Genomic DNA, 16,882 nt, shown 5'->3' with positions numbered 1-16,882 from the left:
GTTATTTCAATATATAAGCATCAGCTCCTGGTATGAATGGTATTAACTTCTTCATCCATTCATTCAGTTCTTTGTTCATTTGTTCACTCATCATGTTGTTTCATATTGATATTTCTCATTCTGGGAAATGGGGAAGTGACTAAATCAGAACCCTCATGTGGTTGGGGAAATAGAGGAATAAATGGCTACCATATAAGGCACTGCAGTTACATCTCAGTTAACACCACCTCTTAGAAGGAAGTCCCTTTATAGAAAGTTATATTTGGTGGGTAGGTGGGGTGGATGGGGGAGTAGTGGTGGGAAGCAGATATCTTGAGAAGCTGTTCTCACACCTTAGAACCTGAACTACGTGCTAACAGTTAAGGGGGAAATAACTCTAAGTAGTTTCCATCTATACAGCATGGCGGGGGTGGGAAGAGGTCCTTCTGCTTGTCTGCTAATCATAAGTGTCAACCTTCATTGTCTAATCTTGTCCCTCATCTCAAACACACACATTTATCTCACAGTAGAGATTCAGATGTCCTAGGAAGAAAACATGCCTTATGTTTCTGTAACATTTTAGAGGCTGAAAGAGGCAGTAGAGGCTTATTCCCAGTCCATTTCAGAATGGGTCTCAGCTCCCCTGGAGTTATGCATGAGTTCTGCAGGGCTCACATCATGCCAAGGCATGAGCAGGATTGAGTGTGCCTGGTCTGTGTCATCAACATTCAAGACAGCATCCACAGGACATCTTTGCATCCTCAGGCTGCCTGTTGTCTGATACTGCTCTCTGCCGCGCTATCCCTGGGGTCTGTCACAAGGCTCTGTCTCTCAGCTGACTCCCTTGCTCCTCGCAGGACATGAGAGCATTGTGCTGCTTTAGCGCCTTCACTGACTACAGAAATCTTTGTGGGACTGTTTGCAGCCCTTTGTCACTTCTGTGCCTCCCCACCCCACCCCCCGCCCCCGCCCACTCTGTGCCCAGGATTGATTCTATCTCTTCCACAGTGTGTCAGGGGCCAGGGAACCGGAGACTCCCTCAGGCCCATCTGTTCAGTTGCTGTGGTCACTAGGAACTCTGTCTCTTGATTCCTCTGTTGGGAAGATTGTGGGTTTCTGCCCAAGTGTTGACTTCCCTATGGGGCACTCTCTGAGGTCTGCCCTTAGATGAAAGCAGCTGTAAAAAAAAAAAAATGCAAAATCCACCCCTTTATGTTTCCAAGTGTTGCCTCCCTCCTAGTACCTGCCTATTTGTAGTTGTCCACCACTGCCTTCAGAGTTGGGTTTTAGATTTTGTCCCGAGTTCATCTGTAGGACAGTTGGTTCAATATACTTTACTCTGCTATGCCAGAGTGGCATTTGCTGCCCTTCCTTTTGAATAAATGGTAGGGGCAGGATATTGGCTCATCTTTCCTTAGGGGTTTACAGCGTCCACCCCCTCCTGCTTCCCTTCACGCTCCTTTCTCCCTCCCTGCAGTCTGGGGATATGTTATGCTCTCCAAGAGGTTGGGAAACATTTTTCTGGCACTTTAAGATTTTTCCTTCTAAATTCTGAGTCCCTTGGACATTTGAAACTCAAACATCCAAGCATTTGAGACCTTAAAGACTTTTCTGCTGAAACAACCATGCCCTGAGATATGGATGCCATATAGTTTAGCCGGTTCTCAAATTGAAAAAAAGGAGAGAGATAACAGAAAATAATAGGAAATGTTGGGATTGTAAAGACCATCAATTAATATTTCAATAAAAATATTCCTCAAGATCAAGCATAACACCTATCTTGAGTGATTGCTGGCTTCTGGTTTAGCATGAGTGAGATAGAGTGCATCTGATATTTCAATCAACAGTTACAATTATGTAAGCCCACTTATTCATTTATTTATTTATGCATGTTTTATTCATTCAACAAACATTTAGAGAGTGCCTGTTATTTGTCAGACCCTGTTTTAGGTACTAATTATGGAATGAAAAGTTTTGCTTATTAAAGAGGTTTCAGGTATCAGCAAACATTAAGGAAGGAGACATAAGGTAGCCTGGAGTTAAATTCCACCTACTCCTTGGAGCAAACTCAAAGTTATACTGATTCTCTTATTTTTAGGTGGCTTAGAAGAGTGAAGAAAGCACAAAATTTAGACTCATAAAGTTCAAGTGAAGTCCCAGTTTACCATTTATTAAAGGTATCACCTTGGGCAAGTCTCTCAATTCCTCTAGGCTATAGTTTCATTTTCATGCAGTAAATAACTGCCAAGTGTTACTAGTCTGAAAGCTTTTTGAGGTTGGGAACAGTGTCTGTTTATTCCCTGCTGTATCCCCTATTCCTAGCACACAGTGAGGGCACAGAATAGATCCTAAATAAATACTCCTTAAATGAATGAGTAAATAACAGCTCTTTATAGTTTTTTGATCATGGGCTTCTCTAACTGGAAGCCTTGGGAATTATTATGATTCCAGGTTAATGTGGGAAATGTTTCTCTAATTGGATCTTTTCCTTTGGCCTTCCAGCTCCTAGGTATGCTCATAATGCCTTTAAGAACATTCAATGGATTCTAGTAAGGTGTATCAGTCAGTATAGGCTGGGTTATGCTGCAGAAACAGACAACTTGTAATTTCAATGGCTTAAAAACAAGTCATTTCTTGTTCATGTTATGTAAAGAGTATAGGTCAGATGGGGGCTCAGCTTCTCACAATCACTCAGGGATCTAGACAGATGAGCAGCCATCATATGGAAGGTTGCCAGTGGCCTTGCTAGAAGGAAGAGAAAGCCCTGAATGGTCTTGTCCTAACAGTTGATTAATTGTTAAGGAAGTGATGCATTTTGCTTCTGCTCACAATTCATTAGCCAGAGCTAATTACAGCCCCTGCCAACTACAGGAGCCAGGAACAGCCATTACTGTGGGGCCAGAAGGGGAGGACTAGGAATATTCGAGGAACAGCATTGATGATCACCACAGTGCTACCTTGTAAGGGGGATACTGAACTGGTCCCTTCGGGTTCTTCTACGTACAGGTGTGATGGGAAGTAGGTGGGAGCATCTTTTCATACCCTTGGATCTTCTCAGGGTCCAGGGCCCTGCTGTCCATCTCAAGAGCTTACCAGCACTCTAGGCTATTAAATGAGGGTTGAACTCATGGAATAGGAGTTAGCCTCTCTGGATGATCCACGGGTTGTGCTCTGGCTGCTGTTGATGGGAGTTCATTGTCCAGCGTTAATGGGAAGGATGAACAGCCTGTTTCCTTCCTCTACTGAAGGTCTATAATGCTCCTCCTGCACAAATCCCAAGAGCTGAACAGCTGTCCACAGGGTTCTCAGATACTATGGATGGATGATTTTCACTTGAGTGGAGGTGGTGGGTTTCTGAATTCTGACTCTGGTCAGTCACTGTGTCCTACCAGTTGCTGCCATCAATATATTCCCTGTGCCTTTCCTTCCTTGCTTTTCTCCAGTTGTGAAGCTTTTATTGATTTTTTGAAGGTATGTGTGTACAGGATGGTGGGTGGGTAGCAAAAGGAAAGGAGATATGCTGCGGGACACTGGTTCTGCCTGATTTCCTATTTTTCCATGTATTTTCGTTTTATGCCTGGACATTGACTTCCAAAACTCAAAAGCCAAGAATTTGACTTTTTTCTGGTGGAGTTATGATAACTCTCCTTTTGACAACACTTCCGGCTGTCCAAATTGATGGGAAGAGAGTTGTACAGGAACAAGAAATACAAGTTGTACAGTGTAGCAAGAAATACAGTGGGGGCGGGGGAATGATGGTGGAAGGGAAATCAGATTAATTAATATATCAAAATGTTATCCTGCCATTTATTTAATGATGATTTATTTTTATGATCTCCTTATTTTGACATCTGTAGAATATATAGGCTCCTTATACATACACACACCCACACACACACACACACACACATTTCCCCCTTATCTCTGGTAATAAAGTTCTCAAATGCAAGTCAACAAATGTGTCCCATGAATGGAATAACCAGTGAAGGGGTGTGGATGTGGATGGCTTTTGGTAAATTCAGACAATTCCTCAGGCTGAGTGAGGGAAACAAAGCTACAAATAGCAATGTGTTGCACGCAGTATTCCTGAAATTCAGTCTCCAGTGGCTCTTTGCTCCAGAGAACAAATTCCATCTCAGCCACAGGAGGGCCCCTGCTCCCCTGAACTGCTTGACTCAGACTGGGAATTCAGAGGTAAAATGATTGGATTCAGGAGCAGAATAACAATAAATGTGGGTGGTGGGTTTTGTTTTTTGTTTTTTTTTGTATGGGAGTGAATGGAACATTTGGCTATCATCCAACATTTCCTCAAATTGGTGATGTCTGTGGGTGGTATTTTCAAAGTATTGTTTTGACTATACTTTGGACAAAAGTCCCTAGCTTTGGCTGATCAATGCATATGCAAAAAATGCCCTAACCAGCTCCCTGCCCCCACCCTAATTCACATCTCCACTGTACTGGGGAGTCAAAAGCATGTTTTGGCACAAGTGTACTCTGCTTTAACGTGGCCAAGGGTGCCATGGTCTTCCTAGGGGCGTGCCTGTGCAGGCTGTGCCTGTCACCATGAACAAAGGGCAGGGGCCTCCTCCAAAACCACTGGCTTGGGGCACAGAGCTCAGGCCCCTGCCACCGTGGCTCCTTACAGGCACGATTGTCACCGGATGCAGGGCCAGCTTCCTATAACTGTTTAGTACAGAGCAGCTGGCCAAACTGTGAGCTCACTGTGGCTGCAAACCCATTAAAATATTAACTGTGATGATAAAGATGAATAATTATTGCACCTCCAGGGCATAGATAAGTCTAGTTCTGTCTCCCACCAGCCCTGAATCTCTGCTGTTCAGCTGGCGAGTGTAAGGTCTGGGTTTCGTGGTCCTGTAAATAAACAATTAGGACAATAGCTCTTCAGGTTCCAAAGCTTTTGTTTGATCCATTTCTGCTATGAACTGTGATTACTCTCTGCAGAGAGGGGGAATTGAATTATTTTGGGCTAAGTTAGGAGCAGGGTGGACCTAAGTGAAGTGAAATTGTGGGGATGGGGTCTGGTGGGAAGAAGGTGAGCAGAATAGGTTAGCTGGGATTCTCCTTCCCTCCAAGCCTCAGCATAGTTAGGATGCAGCGAAATTGCTCCAGCTGCTGGTACCCATGGCCTTAATCATCTCCAGAGTGGGGTGGTGCTGCTGAGGCCAAGAAAGAATTATTCCAGCGGGGGGTTCCTTTAACTGAGCTTTTACAAGAATTGTGCAGTCTGGCCACGGCAGCTTCTTACACTTGCCTAGGCTGGCTTAACTCCTCTTCTTTCCACAGGGGGTGTGAGGAGATCCAGCTTCCCCATTAGCTTGGGACCTGCGTCTTATTGACTGTGAACACTCGGGACCCCAGTTCTGGGGCCATCTGTGACCTGTCATGCAGTAATAGCTTGGTTTTTCCCGTGTTCAGCTCCTCCCCGAGTACTTAGTGTTAAATCACAGGGGGAGGAAGTGTGAGCAGAGAAAAAACAGCACTATTACATGACCCCCGATGAGACCGCTGTGATAGAATTAAAAGCTGCCGCCCTAGGACATTCTAACAGATGACATTGTGAGGTTGCCAAGGTAACCCACTAGGATACAGTCCCAGCATCTTTGGGGTTGGGGCTGGGTAGGCAAGGTCAGTTAGAAGTGAGACCCAGCTGCCCAGGGTCTCTCCCATGGCTGGCCAGTCCATAGCAGTCAAGTGGAAAATCCAGGCAGCTCTCTACAGAACACAAGTGAATCCAACATTTGGCTCCTCATTAAATATTCCAGGTGAAAGAGAATTGGAACACTCTGGATAATTGCTGAATGCAGGTTAAGAAGAGCCTTGAAAGATCTGGATGCTATTGGCTCATCCACTCATTCCACACATATTTACTGAACACCTACTATGTGCCAGTAGGAAGCATCAGAATATCAAGAAGATCAGGAGTTCTAGAAAACCCTCAAAAATGCAGATCCAAGCAGGGAAAAAAGTCATTTAAGACATTTGCCCATGATTATTAGCACTCAGGAAAATATTGAGTGGAAGAAAATAGAAGCAATCAGAATAGCATATTAACCTCAAGCACTGGTGTCTTAAAAAAAAAAGCACAAAAAACACAACGGTGTGCAAAAGTTTTATAGAATGAAAATGATTTGCTTAAAAGAAATCAAGCACACTGCAACTAGGTTATGCTGCATTCCCCCACCCCCACCCTCCTTTTTCCTTTATCTTCTTTTAAATGCCTACCGGTTAACACCTATCAATTTTATTTTCTTTCTGTGGCCTAGTGACCAGCAAAGGATCAGAAAGATTTTGGATGGACCCTGACTTGCAGCAATTCAAGGCCTCGGGCAGATAGATAGCATGAAGACCCCTCCCTTTGGCTTCATAAATGGGTGTTCACAACCTCTGGTGATGCCCCTGAGCAAATGTCCCCGCGCACTACTGTCTGAACCCGGACTTACGTGGTCACCTGGTCTTATTTTCTTTCATGTGGCAAGCTCAAGTGTAGGGGGGAAATGGGGGACACTGGGGATAGTGGTGGTGAGTGTGACACCAGGAAAAGGTGGGGTGGAAAGGGAAAGGAGAAAAAAAATAAAAACAAAACAGTGGTGAGGGAGGGGGAGCAAAACAGAACTAGAAAGGCTATGGAAAGAGAAAATAAGGAAGAAAATCTCTGAGAAGCTGTGGTAACAGGAAGTCCCTGAAAACAAAATAGTGCTTCCTTACTTGCTGGAGGAGTGTTACTAGTGCCAGAAGGACCTCATGGAAACACTGCTGGGCCCCTAAAGCAGCCCTCCACCCTGTGTGCTCCAGTGCTTAACTTTGCCCACACAGGGTCTTCTTTGCCCAATTAGAAAATGGAGATAATTAATTAAATTATCTCACCCTTCTTGTTCTAGCCCCCTTATAATAATGATAATAGCTGAGTTATAGAGTGGTTGCTAAACACTTTACATATAATAACCCACGAAGAAGTGCCATGTGACAAATAGGCCCAGAGCAGTTAAGTCACTTACCCAAAGTCACACAGCCAGTAAGTACTAAAGCCAGGAATCCAACCCTGATTATTTGACTTTAAAGTTCCCCCTCTCAACCCCTACACTGTAATTCTGCTTGGTTTAGTTTTAGGAAGAAAATATTTTCTAATGGCTCCTTGCCTCACATCTTCACTTTACTAATGCAGCCTGGTTTACTAGTGCTTCACTCTTTATATAATTTTCTCCTTGGGTGCCTCAAGTTGCCACGCAAGGTGATTCTCCAGATCTTCTCAAACCTCTGGACATCTTAAGTAGGTAGACCAAGGGATGGCAACGGAGACAGTGGCATTACCCTTCCCTGAAGCACTAACTCGCAAGAGATAATTTCAGCAGCACCTGAGATGTTTACGGATGCTCCCACCTGTGGAATGGGGTCGAGAAATGGTCCTCTCTCAAGTCGGCCCCAACCCCACCCCCAGCCATCAGCACCTTGATGGCAGTCGCCCTTTCAGCATCCTGGCTCAAATCTTGAAGGATCCTTGTCTCCCAGGCGCTCTTCCTGACAGCACACAACCTTGATTAGGAGGGGCTGGGAGGGAGGATCGATGAGCCCCTGACCCCTGGGTTCTGAGGCTGCCAGGGTCGCTTGCAGCTCGGCCGCGTGGAGGTGACCGGGCGGAACTCCGAGGGGGCGCGGGGAGAGCTGGGCGGGCCCACCGCTCCAGCGGCTGCTGTCAGGGGCCGCGAGGCTTTCCCTGAAGATGCAGCGTAGCATATTTTGCACATGAGTTCAGAGGAAGAGGAAGTGTAGCCGGCGGACGCGCGGCGGCGGCGGCGGCGGGGGCGCGTCGGGGCTGGAGCCGGAGCGCGCCGGGCGCTGGGCGCAGCGAGCGAGAGCGCGGCGGCCGCGGGCTCCGGCGAGGGACAGACGCACCGATCGCCGGAGTGACAGACACACGACCACGCGGCGCCACCGCCCACGCCTCCACCCACCGGCGCCCAAGTCCTCCCCGCGCCGCCTCCTCTGTATGGCACAAACTTTCCTCCCGGGACGGAACACGCTGCCTCAGGGAGCCCGCGCCCGCGCCTTCTCCTCCGCCGGTCCCATACGGTAGGTGGGGGCGCGACTGGGCTTGGGGTGTCGACCGGCACAGGCCCCTCCGTTTGGCCCCATGGACCGGGTCTCTGGCGGGTAGTGGGAACCCCGCGTGGCGCCTCCCTGCAGGTTGCTCTGTGCCGGGGCTCCGGAGCTGCCAGAGCAGCACCCCCTGGCCCGCGTCGGATGGGGACCTGGGCTGATCCTTGGGACGCCTGGATCTTGGGCCAACTTTTTTTTTGCGGGGAACGGGTGTAGGGGAGTCATTCCTGGAGCGGTGTAGGGGGAGGCACTTCGGAGCAGCCTGTTGGGGGTCGTAGGCTCTGCAGGCTCAGAAGCGCCTAGGAAGGACGCAGAGGTGGGGGAGCTTGGAGGCTACAGGTGGGTCCAGGACACACTGCCGCTGGGGTCCTCGGAAAAGAACAGGAGGGAGCTGGTCGCGGAGTCCAGGTTTCCGGGGTGCGCGCGGCCTGGGTGGGGCAGGGTGGAGGCGGTGCCTGACTGCCCCTCTGCGTGTGCCCTGGGAGGTGGGTTTGCTCTGGGGACAGAGGTGCTGGACCTGTAGGAGCAGACATGCCGCGCGCTCCGAGGAAGCGCCGGAACCACTAGAAGCACAGGGACGCGGGTGCCGAGAGTCCCCAGCACTGAAAACGGGGATCTCGCTTCTGTAAGGGATTTTCTTCCCTTGTCTTAACCCACTTCTCTAGACTCAAGGGACGCCAGGATGGATATGGGTCTGGGCGAGGAGGAGGTGGTTGTGTATTTCGGGAAGCCCCGTTGTCAGGCACGCGCACCCCAGTCCTAGGCCAGGGCTGGTGCCCTTCACCTCCGGTGTCGCTGCCTTTGGCAGCAAGAACCGCGTGGAGGCCAAGGTTGTAGAACCAGGCACGCTCCCTGCTGTCTGTCTGTGCCTCTGTGCTTGCCCTCAGCTGCCCTGTGTGGTTATGGGTGATCCCTAGGGACGCTGGGTGGTGTCAGTGAGTTTCTTTGGGGGCTTAAAACAAACAAACAAGAAGTACTTTTTTAAAAAAAAAGTCTGGCTCAATCTCTGTCAGTGGCCACCCCAGTTTCCAGCAACTCATGTGCTGGAACCCTTGTAGTCGGTACAGCTGTTTCAGGAGCTGGGCGCTCAATTAAACTAGGCATCTTCCAACCCCTGCCATCGTGTGTCATCTCAGGATAAGTTAAGGCCTTGCCAGGAAGGAAGCCGGGTGTAATGTGAGCGACCTCTGGGCCTGTGGGTAGGGCCTCTCTGCTGCCGGGATTCCTAATTTGTACCTCTGAACAGCTGAATCCCAACGAAGTTCAAGTGACCCCAGATGTCACCAAACCCCAGAGAGGGGTTACGAAGCAAGTTGTTTGGGACTCTTTGGTGCGTGTGTGCTAACCTCAGTGAAATCACTCTAACCTCAGACTGAGCTCTGCATCCTCTTTTGCCTTCAGTGGGGTTTCTGGCCCGCCTGAGTGATTCAAAGCCCCAGAGCTGGCACGTCATCCTCTGGCTGCATTTGTATATCAAGTCACTGGGTTGGTTTTTCTTTGTTTGCTTTTTGGCTGTATGGACATGGGGCAAATGGAAGTGGAGTGTTGTCCAGTTAGCTAGTAGATTTGGTACAGGAATTGAAAGATAATAAATTGGGAATACAAGTCAGTGAGTTCTTTTTCTCCCTCTCGAGCAGGAATTTTTGGCTTACATTCAAATAATTGCTTTGTCTGTAGGGAAACAAGCAGAAAATCTTTGGCATGAGTGATGTGAGTTCCTGTAAAGCTACTTATGTTCTTCCAGTCTTCTCTTTTCAGCAGAATTGAAACTATGTGGTCCCATGGCTTGGTGGGGCATGGTGCTTTGCCAAATTTCTAACTTGGTGGACTAAGGAGAGGACACTGTGACTCTATCCCCATCCCATTTTTTAAGATATAGAAAAGTTGCAAGAACAGTGACCCCCTAAATATACACACCTAGAGTCTAATTCACATTTTGCCATCTTTGCTCAACTACACACCTCCCCCAACCATCCAGCCATCCCTGTGTCCATCCATAAGTCCAGCTTATGGTTTTATGCACTTTAAAGTAAATTACACATGTTGGTACAGGTCATTCCTAAACATTTTAGTACACATTTTATTATTTCGACTTCAATATGTGCTTATGGTTTCCTTAAGATAAAATTTATATACATATAGTGAAATGTGCAAATCTGGAAAGTACCATTTGCATAATGTTTTGACAGATGCATGCACCTGTGTAACCCTAGTCCTTATCAAGACAGAGAATATTACTGTCACCCCAGCAAGTACCTTCATCCTCATTCTCAGTCATTCTCTGCCCTCACCCTCTCAGTGGCAACCACTGCCCTGTATCTCATCATAGGTGAGTTTGGCTTGTTCTTGAACTTCATGTAAATGGAATTCTGCAATATTGTGTAAAGCTCACCATATTTTTGAGATTCATCCATGTCGTATCCATGATTTGGTCTTTTTTTATTGCTGACTTATGTTCCGGAGTAGGTCAACTCCACAGTTTCTATATTCTGTTAATGGATACATGGATTATTCTAGTTTCTTTCTTCTAGTTTCTTTCTTTCTTTCTTTGGTTATTGTGAACAAAGCTGCCGTGAACATTTGTGTACGAGTCTCCGTAGGGACATGTGTTCTCATTTCTCATAGGTAAACACCTAGTAGTAAATTGCTGGGTCAAAAAGGAGATATATGGAAACCTGATGAGAAACTGCCAGACCTTTTCCCAACATGGTTATACCATTTTACAGTCTCACCAGCAAAGAATACAAGTATGAGATTCCAGATACTACAGCCCTGTCTTTCCTATCCTAAAGTCAAGAGCATGGTTTGACTAGTGTTCTTCTGGGGCCAGAGGGAATCTGAGGCAGTGGGGAACATGTTTTTATAGGTGGAGGGGCCATAGGAAGTCCCTGACTCTGCCTGAAAATGGGTTTAAACTTAAATCATTGCAGACGATCAGATGAATATTTTATTTTTAGAGATTTTCAGAGAAGGGAATTCCATAGGGGAATGTACCCTTGGTTGTGAAAGAAGATTGATTGAGTGCTTTCTATTAAAAGAAAAATAACCCCAAGCCCCACAGAATTTTACTAAGCTTCTGCCTAGAAACTCCCGGGGGATTTCTGGTCTATTGGTATGGTTGATATTAACTTGGTGGAGAGTCCCCTTAGATTTCACCGGCTTGGACAGCCGGCTACTGAAAGGGGTTGTGTTTATTTTGAGGGGCAGGTCAGATTTGGCTTTGTTAAGACTCAGAGAATGACTCTCTTGTGAAAGTGATCTGGCCTCTCAGTGAGAAACATGGCCTATCAACACCCCTCTTATTGTCCTGACTGGGAAAATGGGCCTGTGCCCCTCGGGTCCCCTAATAACTTAGTCCCTCTCTGTGGTGCCAACAGCCAAAGCTTGCCTTGGCTGATCTAGGAAACGGGAAGTGAACTTTTCTGTCTGAGTGGGACCCCAGGATGCATGTTTTGCATCTCATCAAGGTGTCCCAGGGCTGACCAAGCTTTGCAGGAGTCAGATGGCAGACAGCTCAGTCTTGAGACATTGCACTGTGTTTGGGGACTGTTCCCTTCTCCTTAAAAGCCTAGCGCAGTGCCTGCCAGAGGGTAGGGGCACAGTAAACATTGGCGGAGTGATTTCGTGACTCGTGATACCCATCTGGGTGATCGCCTCTCTGGAGGTTGACGGTGGGTGTCAAGATGTCAGGGCCCCAGGATGTATTTTACTAGAGGGCACTTTACCATGGCTTGGAAAGCACATTCAAAGGGTTTGGGCCTAGGAAAATTTTGTTCAGTGTAAACTTTCATTGTATTAACACTGTTCTCTTTATTACTGATTTTAATATTGTTAATAAAATACTAATAATTATAGCTGCCACTTGCTGAGTGCTTACCCTTTGCCAGGCACTGTTGTACATTTTGCACGCATTATCTGAATTTAATCCTCATGAGAGGCGAGTACTTATATTATCTTCACTTCAGCCCTGAGGAAATTGAAGCTTGCAAGGTTAACTTTCCCTAAGTTCACGTTTTCATTTTTCTAAGACCTTAAGGGAAGAGACTGTGACATTCTGGTTTTTTGAAGGCAAAATCTGTCTACAATCACGGATTTCCAAATACACAAAGCCATATTATAATAGAAATGTAAATTAGATAATCAGGACAGCGTTACAGGAAATGATACACTGCAATCATTTTCTTTAGTTTTTGTTGTTGTTGTTTGTTTGTTTTCATTTTGTCTTAAGCTTACTGAGTTTGGCACAGCCAGGGGCTTATACTAATTTTGATGATAATTTAAAATATTATTGGTTGATTAGGATTACAATTTTATTGAAGGAACAGAAAGACGTTGCCAGCTGAACTGTTCAGTACAGTAGCCACTAGTTACATGTGGCTATTTACATTTAAATGTAATGGATTAAAAGAAAAGAAAATTTAAAATTCAGTTCTTCCGTCTCACTCACCACATTTCAAGTGGCCCAGAGCCACATGTGGTTAGTGGCTACTGAATTGGATAGCACAGACAGTAGTTTCATCATTGCTGAAAGTTCTGTTTGACAGTGCTGCTCTGTGGTGTTTTTTTTACCCTTCAGTTTAAGAATTGGTAACACACTTGGCTAGGGCTTCTGCTATTTTTCACTGACAAAGGGATACATTTAGCCAGATGTTGCTTTTGTGTTTACCTTTTAAAGGGGTGTGTGTGTGTGTGTGTGTGTGTGTGTGTGTGTGTGTGATCTTTCCTTCCATTCACATTCAGTTTTTGACATACGTTTGAATCTCCCTTTTCTCCTGGGCCCCAAAGGGGCTTTCATTATTAGCATTGCATGTTTTATCAACACACTTTCTCATAAAAAACTGGTACAGCAGGCAAGCGATAGCCACTGCTTGAACCCGGCTAATTCCTTGCTCTCCAAATAAGAATTCAGTTCAGCTTTTAAATATGCAATTGTGTGACTTACTCCCTACCTGGGCTGAATTCAGGAGGAAAAATCACTCTCAGTGGGCCAGAACCAAAGAGCTGGAAAATCAGGTCACATTCTGCAGTGATGGCTACCTGCCAGGACTGAGATGGAGGAGACACCATTTGGGGTACTTGAAAGCTTCATTTAGAGTTTTCCTGGATTTGACCTGCCTCCGGGGTGCAGGGAGTGATGGAGAAGGCTGGCAGCTTTGATGTCCCAGTTACATGGGACAGTGGAGGGCTGGTACTGTGGCTGTCACCTCTGCTGGGTTGTACAGTACTTCAGAACCAGCCTCACAGGAGAGAGGAAGCCACTCCTCAGGTGTCTGCAAGCAGCAAGTCCAGCCAGAAGTGGGAAATCAACATAAGCTATGCTTGGCTCAGTTGTTTGATGCCGACAAACTCTTACGCTACTTTAAGATCCCGTATTGGAGGTTTCCACACTTCTTCAACCAGGAAGCCATATGCACCTCACTGACAACTTTCTCTGGCGTTTACACCTGAAATGTCCCGTCGTGTTGTTCCATAGGCAGACCTCCTTGAGGGTTACAATTTATTCTTTACGGGGGCCTATCAGCTTTCGTATGTGTGCATGTGTGTGTGTATATATATGTGTGTATGTGTGTGTGTATATATGTATGTATGTGCGTATGTGAGTGTATGTGTGTGTTTGTGTGTATGTGAGTGTATGTGCATGTATGTGTGTATGTGTAGGTGTGTGTGTGTGTATGTGTGTATGTGTATGTATGTGTGTGTATGTGTGTTTATGTGCATTGTGTGTGTGTATGTATGTGCATGTTTGTGGATGTGTGCATGTGTGTGTGTATGTATGTGTATGTGTGTGTGTGTGTGTGTGTTTTGAAACTCCCTACTTTGCCTCTTACCCTTTGTCCTGAGGAATCCTTCAAGTTTTATGGAATAGAGCTAAAGTTCCTCAGATTTGGGGGAACTGTTGTAATAGATTTTACTCAGAAAGTTGGGTAAGAAGAGATTTGGTTAATCATAGACTCTGGTTAATGGAACCTGATCATATCATGTATTAGCAAATTTTGGAAATATAAAGCACAAGAAATCAGGTTGTTTATTTAAACACTTCTTTAATTTAGAGAGGTCTTTTGGGATTTTCTGGTGTCTTACGATACCTTATAAGTGCCCTTTTCAGTATGGCATAATCATGACTATAGGCCAGAGTAGGTCAAAAGGTATCTTCATAATGAGCAACAAGTAATCCCAGTAGAGTACTAAAACGGTTAATATTTATACTGCTCTTTCTATGTGTCTGAGCTCTTCTGAGCCCTGTTAAATAGTAACTCACCCTACCTTATTTAGTCCTCACCCTAGAAGTAGATATTGCAGTTGTCCCCATTTTACAGATGAGAAAACTGAGGTTAAATGGCTTCCTTGAGGTCACACAGGTAGGAAATAAGGGCAGCAGGATTTGAACCTAGTCAGTCTGGTTCCAGAGCCTGTATGACCAACCCCTGTGCTGTACTGTTAAGAAAGTGAATTTGAGAGCCACAGATGGAATATTCCAAATGCCCTTTACCATCCTGTACCAGATAAGTGTCTTTCCTATTCCCGAAAGATGCTCCTAAGTAGGTATTTATTGTGCATCTGTTATGGGCAGGGCATTGGAATAGCTGCTGTTGGGGATGAAGAAGACCTGCTTGCTGCCTTCCAGAAATTTACCGTCATGTAGGGAGATGAGGCATTACCAAGAGCTGTGGAGCTCTCCTCTGAACTCGAAATGGTACATCCAGAGGCCCACTGCATACCTCTGCTTGGGTGGAGTTAACATGGCTAACTCCTGGCTTCTTCTACCCATCTCAGAAGATGGCCACTCCAGCCTTGCAGGTGCTGGTGACCAACCCTAGAGGTGTCTTGGATGCCCTCTTTTGCTCATCCCCTTTTTCCAAATCATCAGTCAATCCTGTTTTCTACCTTCAAAACATATACAGAATTTGACCACTGCTCACACCTCTACTTACTGTCATCTGGGTTCCCTGCTGTCATGGTCAGTCATGGCCAGAGTAATTGATGTCTTCTTTCAGCTCGAAACCTTCCAGAGGCTTCCCACTCAGTCAGGGTAAAGCTGAAGTGCTCACGTCCCGGCCAGGCCTACGCTCTGTCTCCCCAGCCCTGTTTGACTTCACCCTGAGGTCTGGTCAGCCTCCCAGGGGCCCCACACCCCAGCTTGTTTGCACCTGCCACTGCCTTGCCTAGCCCACCCTCCCCCTTATCCCATGGCTCGCTCTGTGGCCTTCCTCATGATTTTGCTTAAACGTCACCTTCTGGGTGTGGCCTTTCCCAATCCCCGTATTTAAAACACTGTACCTCCTCCTGTGATTGCTATCCCTCCCGCCTGCATTGTTTTTTTCTAGTTGGCATACTTTAAAAATGGGATTTCGTGTATTATTTTTATTTGTTTGTCTATTGCCTGTTTCTCGGCTTCTGAAGGTAAGGTCCATGAGGGCAGGCGTGTTCTTTTATTGTGTGAATCTCTTTTGTTTTACTTTGGTATCACTGGCATTTAGAACAGGGCCTTGCACATAGTAAGTGCTCATTACTTATTTATTGGATGAATCAATGGCCTAGAGTGGCAATCCTGTTAGAGCTCAGCCTTGCAGGAGCGTGATGGTTAATTTTATGTCAGTTTTTCCTAGGCTACGGTGCCTAGTTTTTGGCCAAACACCAGTCTGGGTATTGCTGTGAGTTATTTTTTAGGCATGATGAACTTTGAAATCAGAAGACTTGGAGTAAAGCAGATCACCCTCCATCGTGTGGGTGGACCTCATCCATTCAGTTGAAAGCCTTAAGAAAAAATACTGCGATCCACAAGAAGGGACTCTGACTCCAGACTGCCTTTGGATTCAAGATTGCAACATCAACTATTCTCTGGGTTTCCAGCCTTCTGGCCTGCCCTGAAGATTTTAAACTTGTCAGCCCCCCAATTTCATGAGCTAATTCCTTATAATAAATACCTCTATTTGTCTCTCTTTATCTGGGTACACACACACACACACACATCTGACTGGTTTTGTTTCTCTGGAGAACCCTGACTAATAGCGAAGATGAGAGGTACGGGAAAGGAATGTCAGGTGGAGGTCCACTGGAGGAAAAGGGTGGTGCCTGGAGAATTCTGAGGGTGTACAAAAGATTGCAGCAGCTTAGCCTGACTTCACTCTAGGGTCAACTGTGAAAGGAAACAATGGGAGGTAGGACTGGAAAGGAGGGAGGATGGAGGGAGATTGAGGCTGAGGACTCCAAGCTGCACAGCAGATGTGATTATGCTCTTTGAGCCACTTGTGTGGTGTAAAATGGTTAATGTGGGGAAAGCTGGAGATAGGAATTAGATGGATGAGGGGAGGCAGATTCCAGGAAAGCGTTGGTAGCTGTTGCGATGGCAGATTGGTTTGGAGAATAAAGTGGAGGAATGGCTAGCATCCACCAGCTCTGGATGGGCCAATGTCAGGGTGAGGATGGTGGCGAGAGCAGGCTGATACTGGGGTTTGGGGCCTGGATGTTGGGAGGGCACTGGTACCACCCAGAGACGAGAAATGCAGGAGGAAGAGCAGGCTTGTTGGGCAAGGTGCTGCATTCTGTGGGGCATATTCTTCCAGAAGTGCTGAGAAAGTCTCAGGTGAAGAGAGAAAGTTCCAGGTGGAGATGTTGAAACAGTTCTTGGAGATGTCTGCCTGGAGCTGGAGAGAAGACAGGCAGGCTGGGAAGGGAACTGGGGAGCTCTTGCCTGGAGCAGGTCAAGTTAGGGCAAGAGAGGGAGTGTGAGTGCTAAGGGAGAGACAATAGCATGTAAGTAACTTTTTTGAGCATACATAATACTATG

General features: G+C 46.3%; 1 protein-coding gene across 3 annotated transcripts in view; it reads left to right on the top strand.

The window, feature by feature from the left end:
* Nucleotides 1–7,795: 7,795 nt before the first annotated feature.
* The window catches only part of RFTN1 (raftlin, lipid raft linker 1), a 200,507-nt gene continuing 191,420 nt past the window's right edge, over nucleotides 7,796–16,882 (top strand). The window contains exon 1 of one of the 3 annotated variants that reach the window (XM_516313.7): nucleotides 7,796–8,067. The gene's annotated coding sequence lies outside the window, so the exon portion shown is untranslated. The remainder of the gene's footprint in view (nucleotides 8,068–16,882) is intronic. The other 2 variants (XM_009444986.4, XR_010155125.1) reach the window with 2 other exon arrangements.

This window comes from Pan troglodytes, chromosome 2 (assembly GCF_028858775.2).
Source record: "Pan troglodytes isolate AG18354 chromosome 2, NHGRI_mPanTro3-v2.0_pri, whole genome shotgun sequence".
NCBI lineage: Eukaryota > Metazoa > Chordata > Mammalia > Primates > Hominidae > Pan > Pan troglodytes.
This window is presented reverse-complemented; position numbering and strand designations above follow the sequence as displayed.